We start from the raw sequence: 22,952 nt of genomic DNA, 5'->3' as shown, positions 1-22,952 counted from the left end.
GTACTTTTAATGATTTAGACATTTAAACCTTTGAAATCTATTTAACAATCATCCTGATACTAATGTGAAATGAGATTGCCAGTAAAATCTGCTACAAAATATAGATGTATGATGTTTCATGCTGGCAATTACATTATAACCTTTTTGTGGATTTTATTTCAATGAATAACTTAGACGTTACAAAATAAATTTGACGATGATGAATATTTCAGCAAGATGACCGTTGTGTGAGGAGATGGAAGACTCGATGGAGACTGAACTTACTCAGTGTGATGTTTAAAAAAAATCTTAACTGGCACCAACATCTGGGCAAACTGCACTGGAGATATGATTTGTTTATTTTTCTATTTGCACTGATTGTCTTTAATTCTGAATTTTAGAATCATATATCATAATCATAAATAAAATATATGCAATTGAATAATAATTTTATCTAAAATCCAATATAATTAACAGTAATTATATTAAAGACAAAACTGCTGAACAACCAGAACTAGGTGCCATTCTGATAGTTATTGAGAAAGGAAGAGTTAAATGTTTTGTGCATTTTGCTTAAAGATCAAAATACTGTATATATAGCACATCTCAAGCCCTCCAGGATCAGTGAATTGAACTCCCACCGTATCTAGTAATCATTGTCGGTAAGGGAAAGAATGGAATTTTCTCATTGTAATAAAATATAATGTAACAAGGTAGATTGCACCACATAAATGTAAGGGGCCAGAATTTACTGTCAATATAAAGGTGAAGCCAATGCACAGCAACTTCAGATGAGGGAAGATGCATGGTTAAACATGAACATCTATAAGTTGCTTCCCGAAAATAACATCTCGCTCTCTTTCTGGCTCCCCACCCAAATGCATTGAACGGTGTGAAGTTTCTGTATTTGAATGGTAGATACGAACTAAACTCAAAACAGAAAGTTAGGGCTAATCCGTTTTAGTCTAAGCACCATTTTTAACGGCGTGATAAGAATTAATTACTGCCAAGCAACCATTCTAGCATTGAAAATTAACTTTTACAAGTGTGGAGTCTCATTCCTTCATCTTTTAATTGTTGGAGATTTTTAAAATATTTACATTTGATCTTAACTGTAACAGCAGTGGAGATGCTGCAATTGCCAAAGTGCTCTGAGTTAGGAACAGAAATAGGCCAAGTTTCTGACTCTTAATTGAGTCCTACTGACCCTCGCATGAAATGTGCATGTGTGGATATTGAGTTGAGGATCGGGTTGGCTTTGGCTGTGAAACCTCATTAGTTGAATAGTTGAAAAGCAATCACTGAGACATGCTATCAGATGACACCCACAAATCGTACACCTGCAAGGAGCAAATCCTCCAGGAAAGGTGAGAGGAGGAATTGAAAGAAAAAGCAAATCATTTGAAAGGCATGCATATGCTGGTATAAATTATTTGCAATTATATTTTCTGAGCTGATTTAGCTAGCAATCATTTTTTATGCATTATTCCAGAATTGACCATAACATATACTTGAGATTTTCACTTTGGTCATTTACATAACCTCGCTAAACAGCAACTTAAAATGTTAATGAACAATGTCTTGGTTGGCAAATGTGCTGCCAAGAAAGTCCCAGGTTCAGTCTCTAAGTATGCTTAATGAATTGACCTCTGGCTGGAGAGGGAAGAATCGGTTTGTATTGGCTAACTGGTCAACGCTGCTGGAAACTGCACATGTTGAACATTAGGTGAGATTAGATCATACTCAACTGTAGTGTCCCTTCCATCAAATAGTTTCCCAATATTCAGTGTCTAAGCTTAAATAAAGAATAGTTATTTTTTGAAATGCCAGAGGCCTGTCAGTAGCCATACCACATCCATCAGGACAACATTGGAAAAAAAATGTCAATATACTCTTAAAATCCTATATTTTAAATCATAAATCTTTTTGTCTAATTTACATGTCATCTTTTTCAAATATGCTTGATATTTCAAATTGTCAAAAAAACACTGCAACAAGAAGGCCCCTGAAATGACACGATGGGATAGTACCGTACAACTGATGAATACATTCATCTGAAATTCCTATCGCTTCTCTTTTAATGGAGGCATTAATACAAGCACATTAAGCATTCATCCACAGTATCCAACAGCAGTTTCAGGCCAAAGTATTCAATGAAGAATGGAATGCTCATTCCATTATGAAGCTGGGACAGAGTGTCAAAGTATAGTCGCTTACTTATAGACAGATTATTGGAATTGAGACAAAACTTTGAAGAGTAAAGTTCACGTGCATGTACATGGAGATTGTAACAAAAGCAGCAAGCTAATTTCAGAAGTCTAATGTTTGCCCAAATCCACTGTCAACACCCAACAAAAGAGAGATGCTAAATTGCAGGAGAGTTGGCTCACAATCTTATAGGTTTGAATGGGCTAACCTGCCCAGTTTCTAAAGCTGTTGCTGAAAATAAATGAGTCACTGGTTGCCAAAATCATAAGCTGGGGAACAGTCACAGAATCTATAGTCTTCTCTTGGCAATTATATTTGGCAGGAAGTGTTTTACCTTTGTGTATATATTCTGTTTTCATTTCCAACCTGAGTTTAAATGCTGCACATATAAAAGTAAAATGACATCTGGAAGGAGAAAATATTACTGTATTCTGGATATTGTCATTGCATCAATGTTTTTTGCTGCAATGTTTTTTTCTGGAGTTACTGAAGTCTATAGTCATACTGCCATTTTTGGATCCCTGCAAAGTAATTCAAAAGTGACCGGTGTAAGTCTGAAGTCAGGTACTCAAGAATGGTCTCAGGGAACCCACCTCATGCCACTGAGGTCGATGGAACTAAAAAGTTTCAGTGTAACTATGACGTAAGAGCAGCTTTGTGCTATTTCTTTTTGGAAATTCATGCATAACTGATTTACACGGTTATACGCCAAAACAACGTACACACAAATTTTTTCAATCAATTGCATCCGAGATTCACCTGCCAAAATCTGCCGCTGATTTACGTAGCTCCAGCCGCATGTAAAAGGCCAGCTCACGGATTTCCTGCATTTATGCGAGTAAGAAAGAAAAGAAAGATGCATTTATATAGCGCCTTTCACTACCTCAGGATGTCTCAAGGCACTTTACAGTCAATGGAATACTTTTTAAAGTGTAATCACTGTTATAATGTAAGAAATGCGGCAGCCAATTTGTGCTAAGCGACCTCCCATGGATAGCAATATGTTAATGACCAGATAATCTGTTTTGGTGATGTTAATTGAGGGGTAACTCCATTGCTATTATTTGAAATAGTGCCATGGTATCTTTTACATCCACCTGAGAGGCATCAACCATGGGACCTCGGTTTAACATTAGCATTAATACAAACACATTAAGCATTCATGCACTAGTATCCAACAGCAGTTACAGGGCCAAAGTATTCAATGAGGAATGGTAAAAATGCTCATGTTGCTCTTTCCATTATGAAGCTGGGACAGAGTGTCAAAGTGTGGTCGCTTACTTATGGACAGACTATTGGAATTGTGACTGTTGTGTAGGCATTCCTGTTCACTGTGTGATGTCTGTAACACTGTCATGCAACATTGAATGTACCCTTGTACTGTACACACCTTATCGGTACATTAGAGGGTGCTGTTGCTGGAGACCATGGGGTTGCCGGCACACAGCAGATAACCCAGTATAAAAAGGAACACACAGCTTGTTGTGAGCACTCAGGAGCTGCTAATAAAGGACTGCAGGTCTGCACAGTTTAAGTACCATACCCTGCCTCGTGGAGTCATTACTAAAGGTGCCTACATACACAATAACTGGCGACGGGAATACGGGATCACAAACTACACGCTCAACATGTCTAACCTCAGAAACTTTCAGCATTTTACAGAGGGGGAAGATTGGGATGCCTTTGTGGAAAGATTGGAACACTTTTTTATAGCCAACGACCTGGACGGGGACACACTGGCCACACTACCGAACAAACGCAGGGCCATCCTGCTTAACAGTTGTGGGCACACCACCTACTGTCTCGTCAGGGAGTTATTAGCCCCGGAGAAGACAACCACCAAGAGCTATGAGGAACTTGTAACAATCATACAGGAACAACTAAAACCGAAAGAAAGCATCCTCACAGCCATGCATCAGTTCTACACTTACCGGCGACCTGAGGGCCAAAAAATTGCCAAGTATTGCCTAAGAAGACTAGCTGCACTGTGTGAGTTTGGTGACCACCTTAATGAAGCACTAAGGGACATATTTGTCATCGGAATCGGCCATGAAGGCCTCCTACACAAATTGCTCTCGGCTGACATCATGGTCACCCTGCAGAAAGCAATTCAAGTGAGCCAGGCCTACATGGTTTCGGCCAGCGACTCCAGGCGAATACTGACCTAGGACTCTTAAACCGGCAAGTGCAGTGCACCGCATGGACACTTCAAAAGGCAGAAATGCTGCCCCGAGTCCCGCAACCCTGAGTCCGCCACATGGAGCAAACTGGATGGCCCCGTGCTGGCGCTGTGGAGGAAACCACAGGGTCCACCAGTGCCGCTACAAAGACTATGCATGCAAAGGCTGCAAAGAAAAAGAGCCCATTCAGAGAATGTGCAGAAAAGGCTGTACTCACTGTGTCTCTGATGAGTTGGCTAATCACCGGGGCTCCGACACAGATGAAGATGAAGCTGCTCTAACCCTGGGAGAGGAGTATGGAATCTTTACCTGCTCCACCGGAAGTTCTCCATGGATGATGGAAGTGGACATCGATGGGATCCCAGTCTCCATGGAGATTGACACAGGGGCGAGCCAGTCTGTGATGAGCCAAAAGACCTTTAAAAAAATTTGGAGGAATCCTGCCACTCGACCAAAACTGTCTCCTGTCCAGGCAAAGCTGATTACCTACACCAAAGGTAAAATCCAAATCGTTGGCAGTGTAGACGTCCAGGTCTCCCAGGACGGCATGTTGCACAATCTCCCCCTGTGGATTGTAGACGGCGACGGCCCCACGCTGTTGGGCAGGAATTGGATGAACCGGGTCCACATCAGGCCAAGTGGTGCTGTGGGAGAAAAGAGAACTACAGCCTGCCGACAGCAAGACTACAGAATGGCTGCAGCACCACAAGCATGTGGAAGAAAAGAGCACCACAGGCAGCAGACCTGCATTCAAAATGGCCTCCTCCATGCCACGAGTCAACATGGAGGAGCATCATGTGACATCGAGTGGCCAATCAGATTTGAAAGCTCCCTTAAAGGAGACCGGTAACCAAAAAAATTTAAAGGGGAAGTTCCAATTATTTGAGCACACGGACTTTAAAGCTAAAGATGCAATTAAAGGGTGCAAGTATGAAAATGCATGCAATGTAACCATGAATTGTGATGCTGGTTTAACTAATGTGACTAATGAGATGAATGCAGGTGTCAGTAAGGTTAAGAACAAGTTTATTATGCTTAACAATAAAAATGATCGAGATTGTGAAATGCCTAATGTAACCTTGTCTGTTGAAACCAGGACACCCAAAAGTAAGGCAAGTGCTAGAATGTTTAATGCAGGCTCGACTATGTGCGATCAGAGAGGTGTCATGTATACCGGTAGGACACTGCCAAAGGACATTGGGTCCAACAGGGACCATGCTAATGCCAATGGAATCGCCCTGTGGGAGACCCCCAGGTCCAGCAGGTTACCTGACCATGTAGCCTGGACCTTTGGAACGAATGTGATGTTCCTTGCAGGACACACACACAGGCAGTGGGAGCAGACCCATGACAGGGACAGTGGTCAATGGGCAGCCCAGCTACCACCAATGACAACTGGCACCAGACCAGCCCTACAGCCCCTGGCCACCAGGGCCAACACCAGAAGCATAAGAACATAAGAACATAAGGATTAGGAACAGGAGTAGGCCATCTAGCCCCTCGAGCCTGCTCCGCCATTCAATAAGATCATGGCTGATCTGGCCGTGGACTCAGCTCCACTTACCCGCCCTCTCCCCGGAACCCTTATTTCCCTGTAACCCTTAATTCCCTTATTGGTTAAAAATCTATCTGTGACTTGAATACATTCAATGAGCTAGCCTCAACTGCTTCCTTGGGCAGAGAATTCCACAGATTCACAACCCTCTGGGAGAAGAAATTCCTTCTCAACTCGGTTTTAAATTGGCTCTCCCGTACTTTGAGGCTATGCCCCCTAGTTCTAGTCTCCCCAAGCAGTGGAAACAACCTCTCTGCCTCTATCTTGTCTATCCCTTTCATGATTTTAAATGTTTCTATAAGATCACCCCTCATCCTTCTGAACTCCAAAGAGTAAAGACCCAGTCTACTCAATCTATCATCATAAGGTAACCCCCTCATCTCCAGAATCAGCCTAGTGAATCGTCTCTGTACCCGCTCCAAAGCCAGTATATCCTTCCTTAAGTAAGGTGACCAAAACTGCACGCAGTACTCCAGGTGCGGCCTTACCAATACCCTTTTCAATTGCAGCAGGACCTCCCTGCTTTTGTACTCCATCCCTCTCGCAATGAAGGCCAACATTCCATTCGCCTTCCTGATTACCTGCTGCACCTGCAAACTAACTTTTTGGGATTCATGCACAAGGACCCCCAGGTCCCTCTGCACCTCAGCATGTTGTAATTTCTCCCCATTCAAATAATATTCCCTTTTACTGTTTTTTTTCCCAAGGTGGATAATCTCACACTTTCCAACATTGTATTCCATCTGCCAAACCTTAGCCCATTCGCTTAACCTATCCAAATTTCTTTGCAGCCTCTCTGTGTCCTCTACACAACCCGCTTTCCCACTAATCTTACTGTCACCTGCAAATTTTGTTATACTACACTCTGTCCCCTCTTCCAGGTCATCTATGTATATTGTAAACAGTTGTGATCCCAGCATCGATCCCTGTGGCACACCACTAACCACCGATTTCCAACCCGAAAAGGACCCATTTATCCCGACTCTCTGCTTTCTGTTCGCCAGCCAATTCTCTATCCATGCTAATACATTTCCTCTGACTCCGCGTACCTCTATCTTCTGCAGTAATCTTTTGTGTGGCACCTTATCGAATGCCTTTTGGAAATCTAAATATACCACATCCATCGGTCTACCTCTATCCACCATGCTCGTTATATCCTCAAAGAATTCCAGTAAATTAGTTAAACATGATTTCCCCTTCATGAATCCATGCTGCGTCTGCTAGATTGCACTATTCCTATGTAGATGTCCTGCTATTTTAAACAGAGGCGTTACATTCGCTGCTTTCCAATCCGCTGGTACCTCCCCAGAGTCCAGAAAATTTTGGTACATTATAACAAATGCATCTGCTATAACTTCCGCCATCTCTTTTAATACCCTGGGATGCATTTCATCAGGACCAGGGGACTTGTCGACCTTGAGTCCCATTAGCCTGCCGAGCACTACCTCCCTAGTGATAGTGATTGTCTCAAGGTTCTCCCTTCCCACATTCCTGTGACCAGCAATTTTTGGCATGGTTTTTGTGTCTTCCACTGTGAAGACCGAAACAAAATAATTGTTTAAGGTCTCAGCCATTTCCACATTTCCCATTATTAAATCCCCCTTCTCATCTTCTAAGGGACCAACATTTACTTTGGTCACTCTTTTCCGTTTTATATATCTGTAAAAGCTTTTACTATCTGTTTTTATGTTCTGCGCAAGTTTACCTTCGTAATCTATCTTTCCTTTCTTTATTGCTTTTTTATTCATTCTTTGCTGTCGTTTAAAATTTTCCCAATCCTCTAGTTTCCCACTAACCTTGGCCACCTTATACGCATTGGTCTTTGATTTGATACTCTCCTTTATTTCTTTGGTTATCCACGGCTGGTTATCCCTTCTCTTACCACTCTTCTTTTTCACTGGAATATATTTTTGTTGCGCTCTATGAAAGAGCTCCATAAAAGTCCTCCACTGTTCCTCAATTGTCCACCGTTTAGACTGTGTTCTCAGTCTACTTTAGCCAACTCTGCCCTCATCCCACTGTAGTCCCCTTTGTTTAAGCATAGTACGCTCGTTTCTGACACAACTTCCTCACCCTCAATCTGTATTACAAATTCAACCATACTGTGATCATTCATTCCGAGAGGATCTTTTACTAGGAGATTGTTTATTTTTCCTGTCTCATTACACAGGACCAGATCTAAGATAGCTTGCTCCCTTGTTGGTTCTGTCACATACTGTTCTAAGAAACAATCCCGTATGCATTCTATCAATTCCTCCTCCAGGCTACCCCGTGCGATTTGAGTTGACCAATCGATGTAGGTTAAAATCCCCCATGACTACTGCCGTTACTTTTAAACATGCCTCCATTATTCCCTTGATTATTGCCCGCCCCACCGTGAAGTTATTATTTGGGGGCCTATAAACTACGCCCACCAGTGACTTTTTCCCCTACTATCTCTAATCTCCACCCACAATGATTCAACATTTTGTTCATTAGAGCCAATATCGTCTCTCACAACTGCCCTGATATCATCCTTTATTAACAGAGCTACCCCACCTCCTTTCCCTTCTTGTCTATCTTTCCGAATCGTCAGATACCCCTGTATGTTTAATTCCCAGTCTTGGCCACCCTGCAACCATGTTTCTGTCATGGCCACCAAATCATACCCATTTGTAATGATTTGTGCCGTCAACTCATTTACTTTATTTCGAATGCTGCGTGCATTAAGGTAGAGTGTTTTAATCCTAGTTTTTAAACCATGATTTTTAGTTTTGACCCCTCCTGCAGCCCCTTTTTTTTCAGTGGCCCTTTTTGTTTTTTGCCTTGGGTTTCTCTGCCCTCCACTTTTACTCATCTCCTTTCTGTCTTTTGCTTTTGTCTCCTTTTTGTTTCCCTCTGTCTCCCTGCATTGGCTCCCATCCCTCTGCCATATTAGTTTAACTCCTCCCCAACAGCACCAGCAAACACTCCCCCTAGGACATTAGTTCCGGTCCTGCCCAGGTGCAGACTGTCCGGTTTGTACTGGTCCCACCTCCCCCAGAACCGGTTCCAATGCCCCAGGAATTTGAATCCTTCCCTGCTGCACCACTGCTCAAGCCACGTATTCATCTGCGCTATCCTGCGATTCCTACTCTGACCAGCACGTGGCACTGGTAGCAATCCTGAGATTACTACTTTTGAGGTCCAACTTTTTAATTTAGCTCCTAGCTCCTTAAATTCGTCTCGTAGGACCTCATCCCTTTTTTTACCTATGTCGTTGGTACCAATGTGCACCACGACAACTGGCTGTTCTCCCTCCCTTTTTAGAATGTCCTGCACCCGCTACGAGACCTCCTTGACCCTTGCACCAGGGAGGCAACATACCATCCTGGAGTCTCGGTTGCGGCCGCAGAAACGCCTATGTATTCCCCTTACAATTGAATCCACTATTACTATCGCTCTCCCACTCTATTTCCTGCCCTCCTGTGCAACAGAGCCAGCCACGGTGCCATGAACTTAGCTGCTGCTGCCCTCCCCTGATGAGTCATCTCCCTCAACAGTACTCAAAGCAGTGTATCTGTTTTGCAGGGGGATGACCACAGGGAACCCCTGCACTACCTTCCTTGCACTGCTATTCCTGCTGGTCTTCCATTCCCTAGCTGGTTGTGGACCCTTCACCTGCGGTAAGACCAACTCGCTACACATGCTACTCACGTCATTCTCAGCATCGTGGATGCTCCAGAGTTAATCCACCCTCAGCTCCAATTCCGCAACGCGGTCCGTCAGGAGCTGGAGGCGGATACACTTCCCGCACACGTAGTTGTCAGGGACACCGGAAGTGTCCCTGAGTTCCCACATGGTACAGCAAGAGCATATCACGTGACCGAGCTCTCCTGCCATGACTTAACCCTTAGATATCCTTAAATTGGCAACAACAACATGAGGCCAATACCCTCCAGCTTCCCTGGCAAACCCTGGGAGACCTGACCCTCATCCCCATTGGTGGACAAGGAGCCCACCCACTCTTGTGGACCGGCCCACCACCCCACAACTATCCACATCACAGTGTATACACACCACCCACTGCTGCCATGGCTACATCCCCGAGGGATCCCACAACAGTGACACCCACTTGGTTTGTGTGTGAGGGAGGGGAAATGTACGAGGCAAGTCTCAAGTACAGGGGTCACACCTGGCAACCACACAACCCTCACCACCACCACCCATAGCCCACCACTGATCATCTCCCCTGGTCATGACAACTTGGATTTGAAAAATGCTCAGTGGGGCGTATTGTTGTGTAGGCATGTATGTTCACTGTGTGATGTCTGTAACACTGTCATGCAACATTGAATGAACCCTTGTACTGTATACACCTTACCGGTATACTAGAGGGTGCTGTTGCTGGAGACCCAGGGGTTGCCTGCACATGGCAGGTAACCCAGTATAAAAAGGAACACACAGCTTGTTGTCAGCACTCACGAGCTGATAATAAAGGACTGCAGGTCTGCACAGTTTAAGTACCATACCCTGTGTCGTGGAGTCATTACTAAAGGTGCCTACATGCACTACAGTGACAAAACTTTGAAGAGTAAAGTTCACGTGCATGTACATGGAGATTGTAACAAAAGCAGCAAGCTAATTTCAGAAGTCTAATGTTTGCCCAAATCCACTGTCAATACCCAACAAAAGAGAGATGCTAAATTGCAGGAGAGTTGGCTCACAATCTTATAGGTTTGAATGGGCTAACCTGCCCAGTTTCTAAAGCTGTTGCTGAAAATAAATGAGTCACCGGTTGCCAAAATCATAAGCTGGGGAACAGTCACAGAATCTATAGTCTTCTCTTGGCAATTATATTTGGCAGGAAGTGTTTTACCTTTGTGTATATATTCTGTTTTCATTTCCAACCTGAGTTTAAATGCTGCACATATAAAAGTAAAATGACATCTGGAAGGAGAAAATATTACTGTATTCTGGATATTGTCATTGCATAAATGATTTTTGCTGCGATGTTTTTTTCTGGAGTTACTGAAGTCTATAGTCATACTGCCATTTTTGGATCCCTGCAAAGTAATTCAAAAGTGACCGGTGTAAGTCTGAAGTCAGGTACTCAAGAATGGTCTCAGGGAACCCACCTCATGCCACTGAGGTCTATGGAACTAAAACATTTCAGTGCAACAATGATGTAAGAGCAGCTTTGTGCTATTTCTTTTTGGAAATTCGTGCATAACTGATTTTACACCGGTCATACGCCAAAGCTCTTCACTAACACCATAATTTCTTGGGACATTAGTGGTGATTGTAATAGCAATGGCCATTATTTCGCCGTTACTTAGGTGCAACAGTCCAGCAACATCTCAGCCAGTGGCTTTTTGACACCACTGTTGGATGCTGCCCAAATTTACACCATGGTGAAAGTGTGCAAATTATTTATTGTTATTGGGCATAGCAATGGAGCTGCTGCCTTTTCAGTTGCATGTAGAAATGGGAGAAAATGTCATGCAGGGAATTCAGGGTTATGATTGAATAAACAGAAGAACATAAGAATTAGGAGCAGGAGTAGATCATCCAGCCCTTCAAGCCTGATTCGTCATTCAGTAAGGTCAAGGCTGATCTTCGATCTTCGATCTCAGTTCCACTTTCCTGCCCTAACCCTTGATTCCCCGAGAGTCCAAAAATATATCTATCTCAGCTTTGAATATACTCAACGATTCAGCATCCATCGCTGTTTGGGTTGAGTAATCCAAAGATTCACAACCCTTTGAGTGAAAATATTCCTCCTCATCTCAGACTTAAATAGCTGATCCATTATCTTGAGACTATGCCCGCTAGTTCTACACACTCCAGCCAGGGGAAATTGCCTCTCCGTATCTACTTTATCAATCTCCCTCAGAATTTTATGGGGTCTAAGTTGGTCGACATACTACCCGCGTACCGCCCAAAAATGCAATTTTGGTAAAAAAAACACCTACATTCCGCCGACATACCACTCGACAGAATATTCGTCATTGACATTCTGCCGAGCGTTACGCATGCCATCTGCCATGCAGGACCATCCGCATACCACCCAAAAAGTGCGATTTTCATTGCATACCGCCGACATACCACCTGGAAAAGTTGGTTTTACGCGATCTTAAGTGGGCGGGAATGGGCGAAGTGCACGGATCCGCCATTTTGGAAATCGGGAACTGTCAGCTGAAGCCGCACCTCTGTATTTCTGAGGTGAACAGTGATTTTACAGTGCAGTTTAGGGTGGAAAAGGTATTTTTATTGTTACTGAGTAACTTATTAAGATAGAAGGCATTTTAGTTTTTTTTCATCGAAAAATATTGTGGAGATTTAAAAAGAATGGGGCCTGTACTATCTCAGCTTGTATTGCTGACAACCTGTCGAATGGAGGAACCAGATGTGAGAAGGTTTATTGAGCAGAGTTATCAGGGTAATGGAGGAGGTCACAGACTGATGAGGAGGAGGGGGCCTTACCCTGATGACTATTACCCAAAAAGTTTGACAAGAGTGCTTAAATTAAATTCAAAAGTTTATGTAAAAATCTCAAATATACAACCATTTTAAAAGTTTGTAAAACTTATAACTAAAAAAACAATAACAACTTTAATAACAACGTCAACAAAACGTTAACTACTTTAATAACAACTTTAATAAAACTTTTCAACTTTAATAAACTTTTACAAATAAAACTTAAATTATTCAATGCATAAGTACAACAAAAAGACACTTCACTGGTCTCAGCCACGACCTTGCCCTCAGCCTCGACCACGTGCTGCACCACCTTTGGGACTATTCTCCCCTTTCTTAGTCCCACCCTTCCCTTTCCCGCTGCCCCTGAGCCCGGACCTCCCCGTGCTGGTACCAAGCCGGCATGCAGCACCGCACCCCCAAGTGCTGTTGTTGTCATTGGGGGTCACACATTGCAGGCACAATAAATCAGGCCTCAGAAGAAGCTGATGTGGAAGGCACAACTTCAGGGCTAGATGATGATGTCAGCTCCTCACCCTCAGATGCTGTCGACCTGACTACTATGGCATGGGGGGTGGGGATTCCGCGCCATGTCGCGATCCTGTCGATTGCCGCATGGCTTCGACGGCGTTGGTGGTTCGCTCCATCGCGGTGATCATACGTAAACTTTCCTGCGACTGCCGCTCTGATAGAGCCGCGATGTTTGTGGCTATCGTAGTCATGGCCTTGAGCAGCTCTCGACCTATGTCAACACTGGCCTGTGACAGATGCACCATGTCCTGGTACAGGCCTACATCAACCAACCTTTCCTGCACCAACCTCCGTCGATGCGGCAAAGGCGCTGCAACACTGGGGGATCCCTTGCTGCACAGAGCATGGTCCCGCAGAGTCAGAGGAGTCATGAGGGAATGCCCTGAATACCGACTCCGTGATGGAGGATGTTCCAGCTGGCCCACATGGAGCTGGTGTATCCTCCTCCGTCTCCGCCCCCACCTCCACTGGATGCTGGATCAGCGGCTCAAACTCTTCTTATTCCTCTTTGTCTTCCTCATCTCTGCCAGTGGTGAAGTCGGGAGAGGGCTGGGTGATGCCAGAGGTGGAGACAGTGGGTCTGTCATCTGTGTTGGTGTGGTCTGAATCATCCGAATCTGGAAGTACAAAACAACATTTAAAAAAGCTTGGCACCAGGGGAGGGGTCAAGGTTATATGAGTACATAATGCAGTGACTTATCACAGTCTTACTTAAATGTCCACCACTGCAGCAGTACTGCATTACATATCGCAGACAGACAAACAATATATAAATGCATTGCGTTGCATGCCTGCAACATTGCAGTACATCACGAGGCCAACATTACAGCGCAATAAACTTACATTACATTACATCAGACCAATATTACAGTTACATTACATGACCTGAGAGGACCGCAACACAGATTGCATTTTATTCAACTTACCATCTTGTGTGAGTGGGTCAGCTCCAATGCCGGTGCTGGCATGGTTGCTATCCCCAACCAGGGACAGGGCACGGATCTCCATGTCAGTCAGCTGCTCCCGAGTTGTGGGTCCTCCCCTCGTAACCGCTGATTGGCTGCTATTGCAGATGTCATCTTCTGCAGAAAGCAAAGCAAATCAAAGTAAAAATCTTCAATCCATTTAACATTGCAGACACACAGGGTCACACACACACACACACAGTTTTAAAAAAACACTGTGTTGATCCTTTTGTCATTGCCTGAAAGCACAAATGTATCAGCGTAACCTTACGATAAATAACATCATCCATGTGACACGGAACCTACAGTTACATGGTACATGGCACATGGCGGGTGAATAAATAAAATCATTGCTCTTGCTACCCACACTAGGTCGTGCCACCTCTTATAGCACCTTTCCCCAGTGTGTACCATGTACTTTTGGAGGACACAGCCTCCCCGATCTCATCCCATATCCTGTTGTACTCCCTTTGGGGGAGGGGGGTTCTTTCCACGACCACCCTTCGTTAGCTCGGAGTACTTCTCTGTTATATTCTCGAGAAGGGCAGGTAACTTCGTCTCGTCGAAGGCAGGCGCCCTCAACCTCCCATCCTTTTCGATGTTCCTGCGCTTTGATTTTTAAAAAGAATTTCCATAATATTTCTGTTATGATTTTTGCTTTGTAAAATATGTCGTCGTCGTCTTTAAAGTGTATAATTATGAATTGTTCGGAATATTTTTTAACTCTGCAATGTGTTTTTAAAGTAACTGCCGTCGACTAGCTTGCTGCTCCTTCTCACACCCTCTCCCTCCTCTTCAAGTCACTGTGCATGTGCGAGTAACCCCTGACCCCTGAAATTGCGGGTAAAACGCTTCTGTAAAAAAAAACGGGGGAAGAAAAATCATGCATGCGCAGTTCAGTGCTGCACCGTCCATCGAAGAGAAAGTCGATCTGGATCGACTACTAAATTACATACCGCCCGCCCGCTGAAGACCGCTGGCATAACGCTGAAAAAATGTTGACTAATTTTGTACTCTTTGGTCTCGGCGGTTTGAAACGATGAACCGCCGGCATACTGCCGATTAAATGGGCGGACCTTATTGCATCGACCAATTTCGGCACCGATATATTTCAATGAGTTTACCTCCCATTGTTCTAAACTCCAGAGGGTATCGGCCCAACCGACTCAACCTCTTCTCATGGGACAACCCTCTCACCCCAGAGATAAATCACGTCAATCACGTCAATCACTGCCTCTAAGACAAGTACATCCTTCCTCGGATAAGGAGACCAAAACTGTGCACAGTACTCCAGATGTGGTCTCATCAAAGCCCTGTTCAATTATAGCAAGACTTCTTCACTGTGGTACTCCAACGCGCTTGCAATAAAATAAGTTCTCGGGGAACCCTTTGAATTTTCTGGACACTTTATAAACTTGAGGCAATTTTGTTTTTGCAATATTTTGAAAGTGTAAATGTTTCTGTCTGTGCTCTGAATAGAATTAAAATGTATCAGGGAGGAGCAGAGGTCTGTGCATGTATGTAAGCATGCAGGCACAGAGCTCTGTCCTCATCCCGAGAGTTCGATTCAGAGCCAGGTAGTATAAATCATATACTGCCAGGCTGAAATCAATTTTGTAGCTACTTAGAAATTGGGTCACAAATCCAAAGAAGGGTGCTCTTTCTGATGGACATCAAGGCTTTAAGGCATACTTTTATGGCTAAGAATCTTCCTTCGTGCAGTCTTTTTTCAGCATGCATCTGTTGATCAAGACAAACATCATTTGAAACTGTCACACTGATTTGTTCGATGATCTTAATAAACATGAATGCCTTTTACCATCCAATGTTTATTCTAGCTTTGTGGTTAAATTATATATAGTATACTCTGGGTTAATAATGTGGGTGCTTCATGCCACCCAGTACCTGCAAAATTTAGCGAAAACACGGCGGTGTCTGCTCTTTTATATGAACAGGCCATTCAGCCCAACCAGTCCACTCAGGCGTTTATGTTCCACTCGAACCTCCTCCCATCTTTCCACATCTAAATCTATCAGCATAACTCTCGATTCCCTTCTCCATCATAAGCTTGTCTAACCTCCCCTTAAATGTATCTGTACAATTCGCTTCAACTACTCCCTGTGAGTACTGCGAGTTCCACATTCTCACCACTCTTTGGGTAAAGAAGTTTCTTCTGAATTCCTTATTGGAATTCTTGGTGACTATCTTATATTGATGTTCTCTAGTTATGCTGTTCCCCACAAGTGGAAACATTCTCTCTGTATTCACTCTCAAAACCTTTCATAATTAAAGACCTCTATTAGGTCACCCCTCAGCCTTTTTTCAAGAAGAAAGAGACCCAGCCTGTTCATCCTTTCCTGATAGATATACCCTCACATTACTGGTATCATCCTTGTAAATCTTCTCTGCATCCTCTCCAGTGCCTCTATATCCTTTTTATAATATGGTGACCAGAACTGTACGCAGCACTCTATGTGTGGTCCAATCAAGGTTCGATACAGGTTCAGCATAACTTCCCTACTTTTCAATTCTATACCTCTAGAAATAAACCTCAGTGCTTGGTTTGCTTTTTTATGGCCTTACTGACCTGCGTCGCAACTTTTAGTGATTTGTGTATTTGTACTCTGAGACCGCTTTGTTCCTCCAACCCACCTAGACTCACACCCTCCAAGTAATAAGTGACCTCCCTATTCTTCCGACCAAAATGTAATACCTCACATTTATCTGTGTTGAACTTCATTTGTCAATTATATGCCCATTCTGCAAGTTTATTAATGTCCTCCTGTAATTTGATGCGTTCCTCCTCAGAATTGACTATCCCCCCCCATATTTGGCGTCATCTGCAAATTTAGATATTGATTCCAAAGTCTAACTCGTCAATATAAATTGTGAACAACAGTGGTCCCAGCATTGATCCCTGTGGAACACCACTACCCATCTTCTGGCTCTGAATTGCTCCCTTTTACCCCACTCTCTGCTTTCTGTCTTGAAACCAGCTAGCTATCATAAGAAATAGGACATAAGAAATAGGAACAGGAGGAGGCCATACGGCCCCTTGAGCCTGCTCCGCCATTTAATAAGATCATGGCTGATCCGATCATGGACTCAGGTCCACTTCCCTACCCGCTCCCCATAACCCCTTATTCCCTTATCGGTTAAGAAACTGTCGATCTCTGTCTTAAATGTATTCAATGTCCCAGCTTCCACAGCTCTCTGAGGCAGCGAATTCCACAGATTTGCAACCCTCTGAGAGAAGAAATTCCTGCTCATCTCAGTTTTAAATGGGCGGCCCCTTATTCTAAGATTATGTCCCCTAGTTCTAGTCTACCCTATCAGTGGAAACATCCTCTCCGTATCCACCTTGTCAAGCCCCCTCATAATTTTATTCGTTTCGATAAGATCATCTCTGATTCTTCTGAATTCCAATGAGTAGAGGCCCAAACAACTCAATCTTTCCTCATAAGTCAATCCCCTCATCTCCGGAATCAACCTAGTGAATCTTCTCTGAACTGCCTCCAAAGCAAGTATATGCTTTCTTAAATATGGAAACCAAAACTGTACGCAGTATTCCAGATGTGGCCTCAATAATACCCTGTAGAACTGTAGCAAGACTTCCCTGCTTTTATACTCCATCCCCTTTGCAATAAAGACCAAGATTCTATTGACCTTCCTGATCACTTGCTGTACCTGCATACTAACCTTTTATGTTTCATGCACACTAACCTTTTGTGCTCCATGCACAAGCACCCCAGGTCCTGCTGTACTGCAGCACTTTGCAATCTTTCTCCATTTAAATAATAACTTGCTCTTTGATTTTTTTTCTGCCAAAGTGCATGATCTCACACTTTCCAACATTATACTCCAGCTGCCAAATTTTTGCCCACTCACTTAGCCTGTCTATGTCCTTTTGCAGATTTTTTGTGTACTCCTCACACATTGCTTTACCTTCCATCTTTGTATCATCAGCAAACTTGGCTACTTTACACTCGGTCCCTTCTTCCGAGTCGTTAATATAGATTGTAAATAGTTGGGGACCCAGCACTGATCCCTGCGGCACCCTACTTGTTACTGATTGCCAACCCGAGAATGAATCATTTATCCCTACTCTCTGTTTTCTCTTAGTTAGCTAATCCTCTATCCATGCTAATATATTACACACAATCCCATGAACCTTTTTCTTGTGCAGTAACCTTTTATGTGGCACCTCGTCAAATGTCTTCTGGAAGTCCAAATACACCACATCCACTAGTTCCCCTTTATCCACCCTGTTCATTAGATCCTCAAAGAACTCCAGGAAATTTGTCAAACATGATTTCCCTTTCATAAATCCATGCTGACTCTGCCTGACCAAATTTTGCTTTTCCAAATGTCCTGCTACTGCTTCTTTAATAGTGGACTCCAACATTTTCCCAAAAACAGATGTTAGGCTAACTGCTCTATAGTTTCCTGCTTTTTGTCTGCCTCTTTTTTTAAATAGTGGCATTACATTTGCAGTTTTCCAATCTGCTGGGACCTCCCCAGAATTCAGGGAATTTTGGTAAATTACAACCAATGCATCCACTATCGATTCTGTTACTTGTCCCCTGACTCCGCATTCTCTGACCTTGTTCATCAGTCTATTATGGGGTACCTTATCGAAAGCCTTTTTAAAATATAGATGATTTGCATCTACTGCATTACCATTGTCTCTGTTACCGCTTCAAAAAATTCAATGAATTTGGTCAATCAAGACTTTCCCTTTTGAAATCCATGCAGATTATTCATTACTATATTTTTGGTTTCAAGATTTTCTTCTATTTCCACCTTTAGTACGATTCCATTATTTTTTCTACCACCAATGTTAAGTTGACTGATCTATAATTCCTTGGATGTATTCAATCCACCTTCTTAAACATAGCTATTATGTTAGCTATCCACGTGTCCTTTGGTACTACACCTTTTTCGAACGAATTATTAAATATGTGTAGTAATGCCTCTGCTATCACTTCTGTAAGACATGTCTAACGTGCCTCCATCTAAAAGTATTTTGAGTTAGGACCCATAGCGGAACAGACTACTCGAGACAAAAGATGTCAGGGTAACATTTATTTACTTAAAATCAATCTCTGATTACAAGCAAGTACAAGCATACATACGTATTAACACCAGCGAGTGACCAGTTCGGCAGTGACTATTAGGCCCTTCTTCCTGTGCAACTGGTCAAGTCGCCCGACTCACTGCAGCAGCCCCAAGCGTTTTTCTAACTGTGTCTCTTATACCCAAAACTTGGTAGGCCTCCCAATGTATCCGTGTCTCAGACCACGTTGGCTGTTGTTAAATCATTGGTATCTCTTCTGTCGCAGACCACGTTGACCATTGTTCAATCATTTTACAACAGCTTAAAGGTTTGTTTTGCGGAACTCTCGAGGTACTGCAGATTGTCAAACCGTAGATTTGTAAACCACAACAGTTCTATCTTTACAGCGTTTGCCCAGCAACATGGTATCTTAGCCTCTCACAGCAAGCTGGTACATTCAGTCAAGTTACAATCAACAGCACACTTCTTACACTTCCCTAGATTCTTTTAAAATGCGTAAATGCAATCCATCCAGACCAGGGGTTGAGTTTGATTAGTTTATTTAATATATCACCTTTTTATTTTAAATGCCTTTATCTCATTACTAATCTCATTATCCAATGTCATGTCCACCTGTTCTTTCTCCCCGGTAAATACCGAAGCTAAATAATTATTTAATATTTCTGCCATCTCTCAATCGTTACCTGTGATATTATTCTATCTATTTCTTGATGGCTCTGTTCCCAACCCAAACTTCTTTTTTTATCGATGTGCCTCCAAAATATTTTACTATTTTGTTTTATGCTCCTTGATAATTAAATTTCATAGTTCTTCTTTGCCTTCCTAATTGTTTTTTTGACATCTCTTCAAATCTCTTCATATTCTCCCTTATCATGCACTCCCCTGCTGTCTTTGGGCCCAAATTTCCACAACCTTTTTTTCTGGCGCACTCACCCAAGGTGCACCGCTTTTGTCGGCCTCCAAGCGGCCGAAAATCTTCCTCCCGATTCTGGACGCTCCCCAGCCTCTCCTCGGTGGTGACGTAGCGTGGCCTGTGGATTGGGGGCTGAAAGTAGTGCAGGGACCTCTGCACATGCGCGCTAGAGTGTGTGCGCATGTGCAGTAGCTCCTCACAGCCCAAATCTCTGCAGGCTATGTGGGAGGGGCCCGAAGCACGGCGCCCCTAGCCCTGGCCGAAGGGGCTCCCCCGATGCCGCGTTTATGTGAGCAGGCCCCCAATGGCCCTAGCAGTATTATTTCAGTGGCTATGCCTATGGACCCAATTTTGGCCATAACTTGCATCAATTCTTTTGGAGTAAGATGTTTTTTCTGACGTAAGTTTAAAAAATGCCATTTTCCCCCCAAAATTTGCTCCAGAGTAAGTCAGTTCGGATTTTTTTTTAGTTCCTTTTTTTTTCCAAAAGGGGGCGTTCCCAGACACTTATGGCAGTTTTGGCCATTTATGCCACTTTGGCCAGCAAAAACTTACTCCAAATCGACTCAGCGTATATGGTCAGCTCCAAAAAACATTGCGGGCAATTAAGAATTCAGCGCAGGTTAGTACATTTAAAGCACCAAGACTTACGAAGCAGTAAACAAAGCACAAAAATAAGCATTCAATAACCAATAAAAAATACAAGGAACCTGAGAGGACCTGCACCAAGACTTACAAAGCACCAAACAAACCACAAAAAGTAATAAGCAATCAATTAATAACAAATAAAAAATAGAAGTCCTACCTTTATGCCTGAATCAATTTTTGTTTTAATGTTCCTCACCCTCCCCCCCTCATTAAAACACTCTTTCTCCTCCCCCATCTCCCCCAAACCACTCTTTCTCCTCCCCCCAAAACTCTCCTCCTCCTCCCCCGCCCAATCAAAACTCTCAAGACAACCATCGATAAATAAAACTGAAGTCCTACCTCGGCCCGGGAAGTCAGCGGGCCGGCCGGCCGGCCGGTGCAGGAGGCCACTCGGCTGGGGATAGGGTGCGGCAAAGATCAGGGCGTCCCTTCGGCCGGGGATAGGGGCTGCGAGCATCGGGTCCTGCTCGCAGCACGCAGGACACGCTGGGAGGGCAGGAGCATGCGCGCAGCTGCCGGCAATGCTTTCTGCGCTGGACTGTTGCTCCGCCCCCCCACCTCACTAGCTACACCATGCTGGGACACCGGAGACTCGGCAGAGCGGGCCACTTTTTTTCGGCGCTGTTTCCAGCGTGCAAAGTCGCCGCATTTAAAGTAAGTGCGCCGAAAAAGGGGTTGGGGAAAATTGGGCCCAAAGTGTGGGCGCACGCTTTGATTTAAAGTATCTTGAATATTTTATGACAAGATTGGGATCTTTACAGCATAACTTGCCGAAGGCATTATTGTCAACCAGCAAGTCAAAGGCAGGAGATGCTCGGCAACAGGGTTAATGTGCATGTGGGGCACATGAAGCATTCAGAGAGCGGGGATGGCTTCATGCAGCGTGTGAAAGCGAAGGAACAGGCCAAGAGGGGGTGAGGCAGATGGGGACTTGGCTCGAGTTGAATTACCAAGCTGGCTGAGGCCAGAAAAACAAACTTTGAACAAATCAAGACAAACAACCAACAGCTGCTGGCCCCAATCCAATATCGATTCCTGGCGTTATTTTGTTGACCAAATCGAATACATTTCGCGCGTGTGTGTCTCTCTCTCTCTCTATCAAAAAATCCCTCCTTCCCCCCCACCTCCCCCCGTTCAGATGCCGCATTCTCCCGCGCCTATCCCAGACCGAAGGGACTGCCGCACGGCCAGCTGCTGCTGAGTTTAATTGAAGGTAGGATTTACTTCAGTTCTTTATTTTTTATTGAATGCTGATTACTTTTTGTGCTTTATTTGGTGCTTGGTGGTGCTTTAAATGTAGTTACATGCGCCGATTCCTTAACTCGAGGTACGGTTTTTCTGTGCGGACAGAAGTGGCAATATACGTTGGCCTAAGTTAGTTTAGAGCAACTATTTGCTGTCCAAACTGGCTTAAATGGCCAAAAAACAGGCGTAAGTGGCTGGGAATGCCCGCTTTTGGAAAAAAACTAAACTTAATAAAAAACCTAACTAACTCACTTACACTGGTGCAAATTAAATGGCCAGAATTGCAACTAAAAAGACACTCCAGAAAAATCAAGTTGCTCCAAAACAAAAACAGAGCAACTCCTGGGGAAATTTGGGCCCATATGTACTTAATGGCCGAGAAATCCCGGCCTCCCCGGGTCTGTACGGAGTGTGTACAGACCCGGGAAGACATCGTAAAAGCCGGTTTTCAGCACACAATGCGCATGCGCTGAAAACCAGCTTTTCCGATCTGTCAAGCTCCAGCTTGACAGATCCTCCGCATCTCCACAGCCAGGACATTCGCATGGGCAAAATTGCAGTATTTACCCATATTTTGCCCAGCGGATGTCCTGAAAACTCTTGTGCCTGATAAAAGCAGACATAAATGTTTTTAAACATACAAAAGCATCATAAAATTAAATTTAAAAAACAGATTTTATTGTTAAAAACCCTGCCCACTACGGTAAGTTAATTTTAAACCATAATTTAAAAAAATTTTTTAAAAATCGGAAAAATATATTTTTTATATGACATAAATAACTTTAATTTAAATTCATCTTAAATATGTGGTGTATTTTTTCTACATTTTATTTTTGTTTTGGGTGTTTGGGGGCTGTTTCTTAATCGTAATCGGAACTCCTACTTACGGAGTTCCCATTATTCGGAATGAGAAAATACTGTACCTGGATTGGCTGCCCAGAAACATGTGACTCCAGCTTACGAGCGTCCAGACATGCACGTGCTCCGATGCGCAGTGAATGGAGGTCTCAGGAGCAGGATCTCTCGTGGACGCAGCAGGAATAGGTAAGTGCGCATTTTTAAAAACTTTTTCAGTCACTTGCCCGCAGGAAGACCTCGACCGGGATTTCGAGGCCAATGTATGCCTGTTTCCTTACCATCAATTGTTCCCTTATGGCTTTATTGATCCCTAGTGTCTCATTAGTGTTTAGTTTGTTCTTTCCTTTTACCAAAA

The 22,952-nt window shown here is 43.6% G+C and overlaps 1 protein-coding gene and 1 long non-coding RNA gene across 8 annotated transcripts in view; one reads left to right on the top strand and one right to left on the bottom strand.

The window, feature by feature from the left end:
• The window catches only part of LOC139276015 (interleukin-1 receptor accessory protein-like 1), a 1,534,993-nt gene that overhangs the window by 121,228 nt on the left and 1,390,813 nt on the right, over nucleotides 1-22,952 (top strand). The gene's annotated exons all lie outside the window — the stretch shown is intronic.
• LOC139276017 (uncharacterized) overlaps nucleotides 13,430-22,952 on the bottom strand; it is a 97,762-nt gene continuing 88,239 nt past the window's right edge. The window contains exons 4-5 of the long non-coding RNA XR_011595803.1: nucleotides 13,818-13,973; nucleotides 13,430-13,508 (exon numbers count right to left, since the gene is read on the bottom strand). This is a non-coding gene — a long non-coding RNA (uncharacterized lncRNA). The remainder of the gene's footprint in view (nucleotides 13,509-13,817; nucleotides 13,974-22,952) is intronic.

Source organism: Pristiophorus japonicus, chromosome 11 (assembly GCF_044704955.1).
Source record: "Pristiophorus japonicus isolate sPriJap1 chromosome 11, sPriJap1.hap1, whole genome shotgun sequence".
NCBI classification, from domain to species: Eukaryota; Metazoa; Chordata; class Chondrichthyes; family Pristiophoridae; genus Pristiophorus; species Pristiophorus japonicus.
Note: the sequence above shows the minus strand (reverse complement) of the source record. Positions and strands in the feature narration are given on the sequence as shown.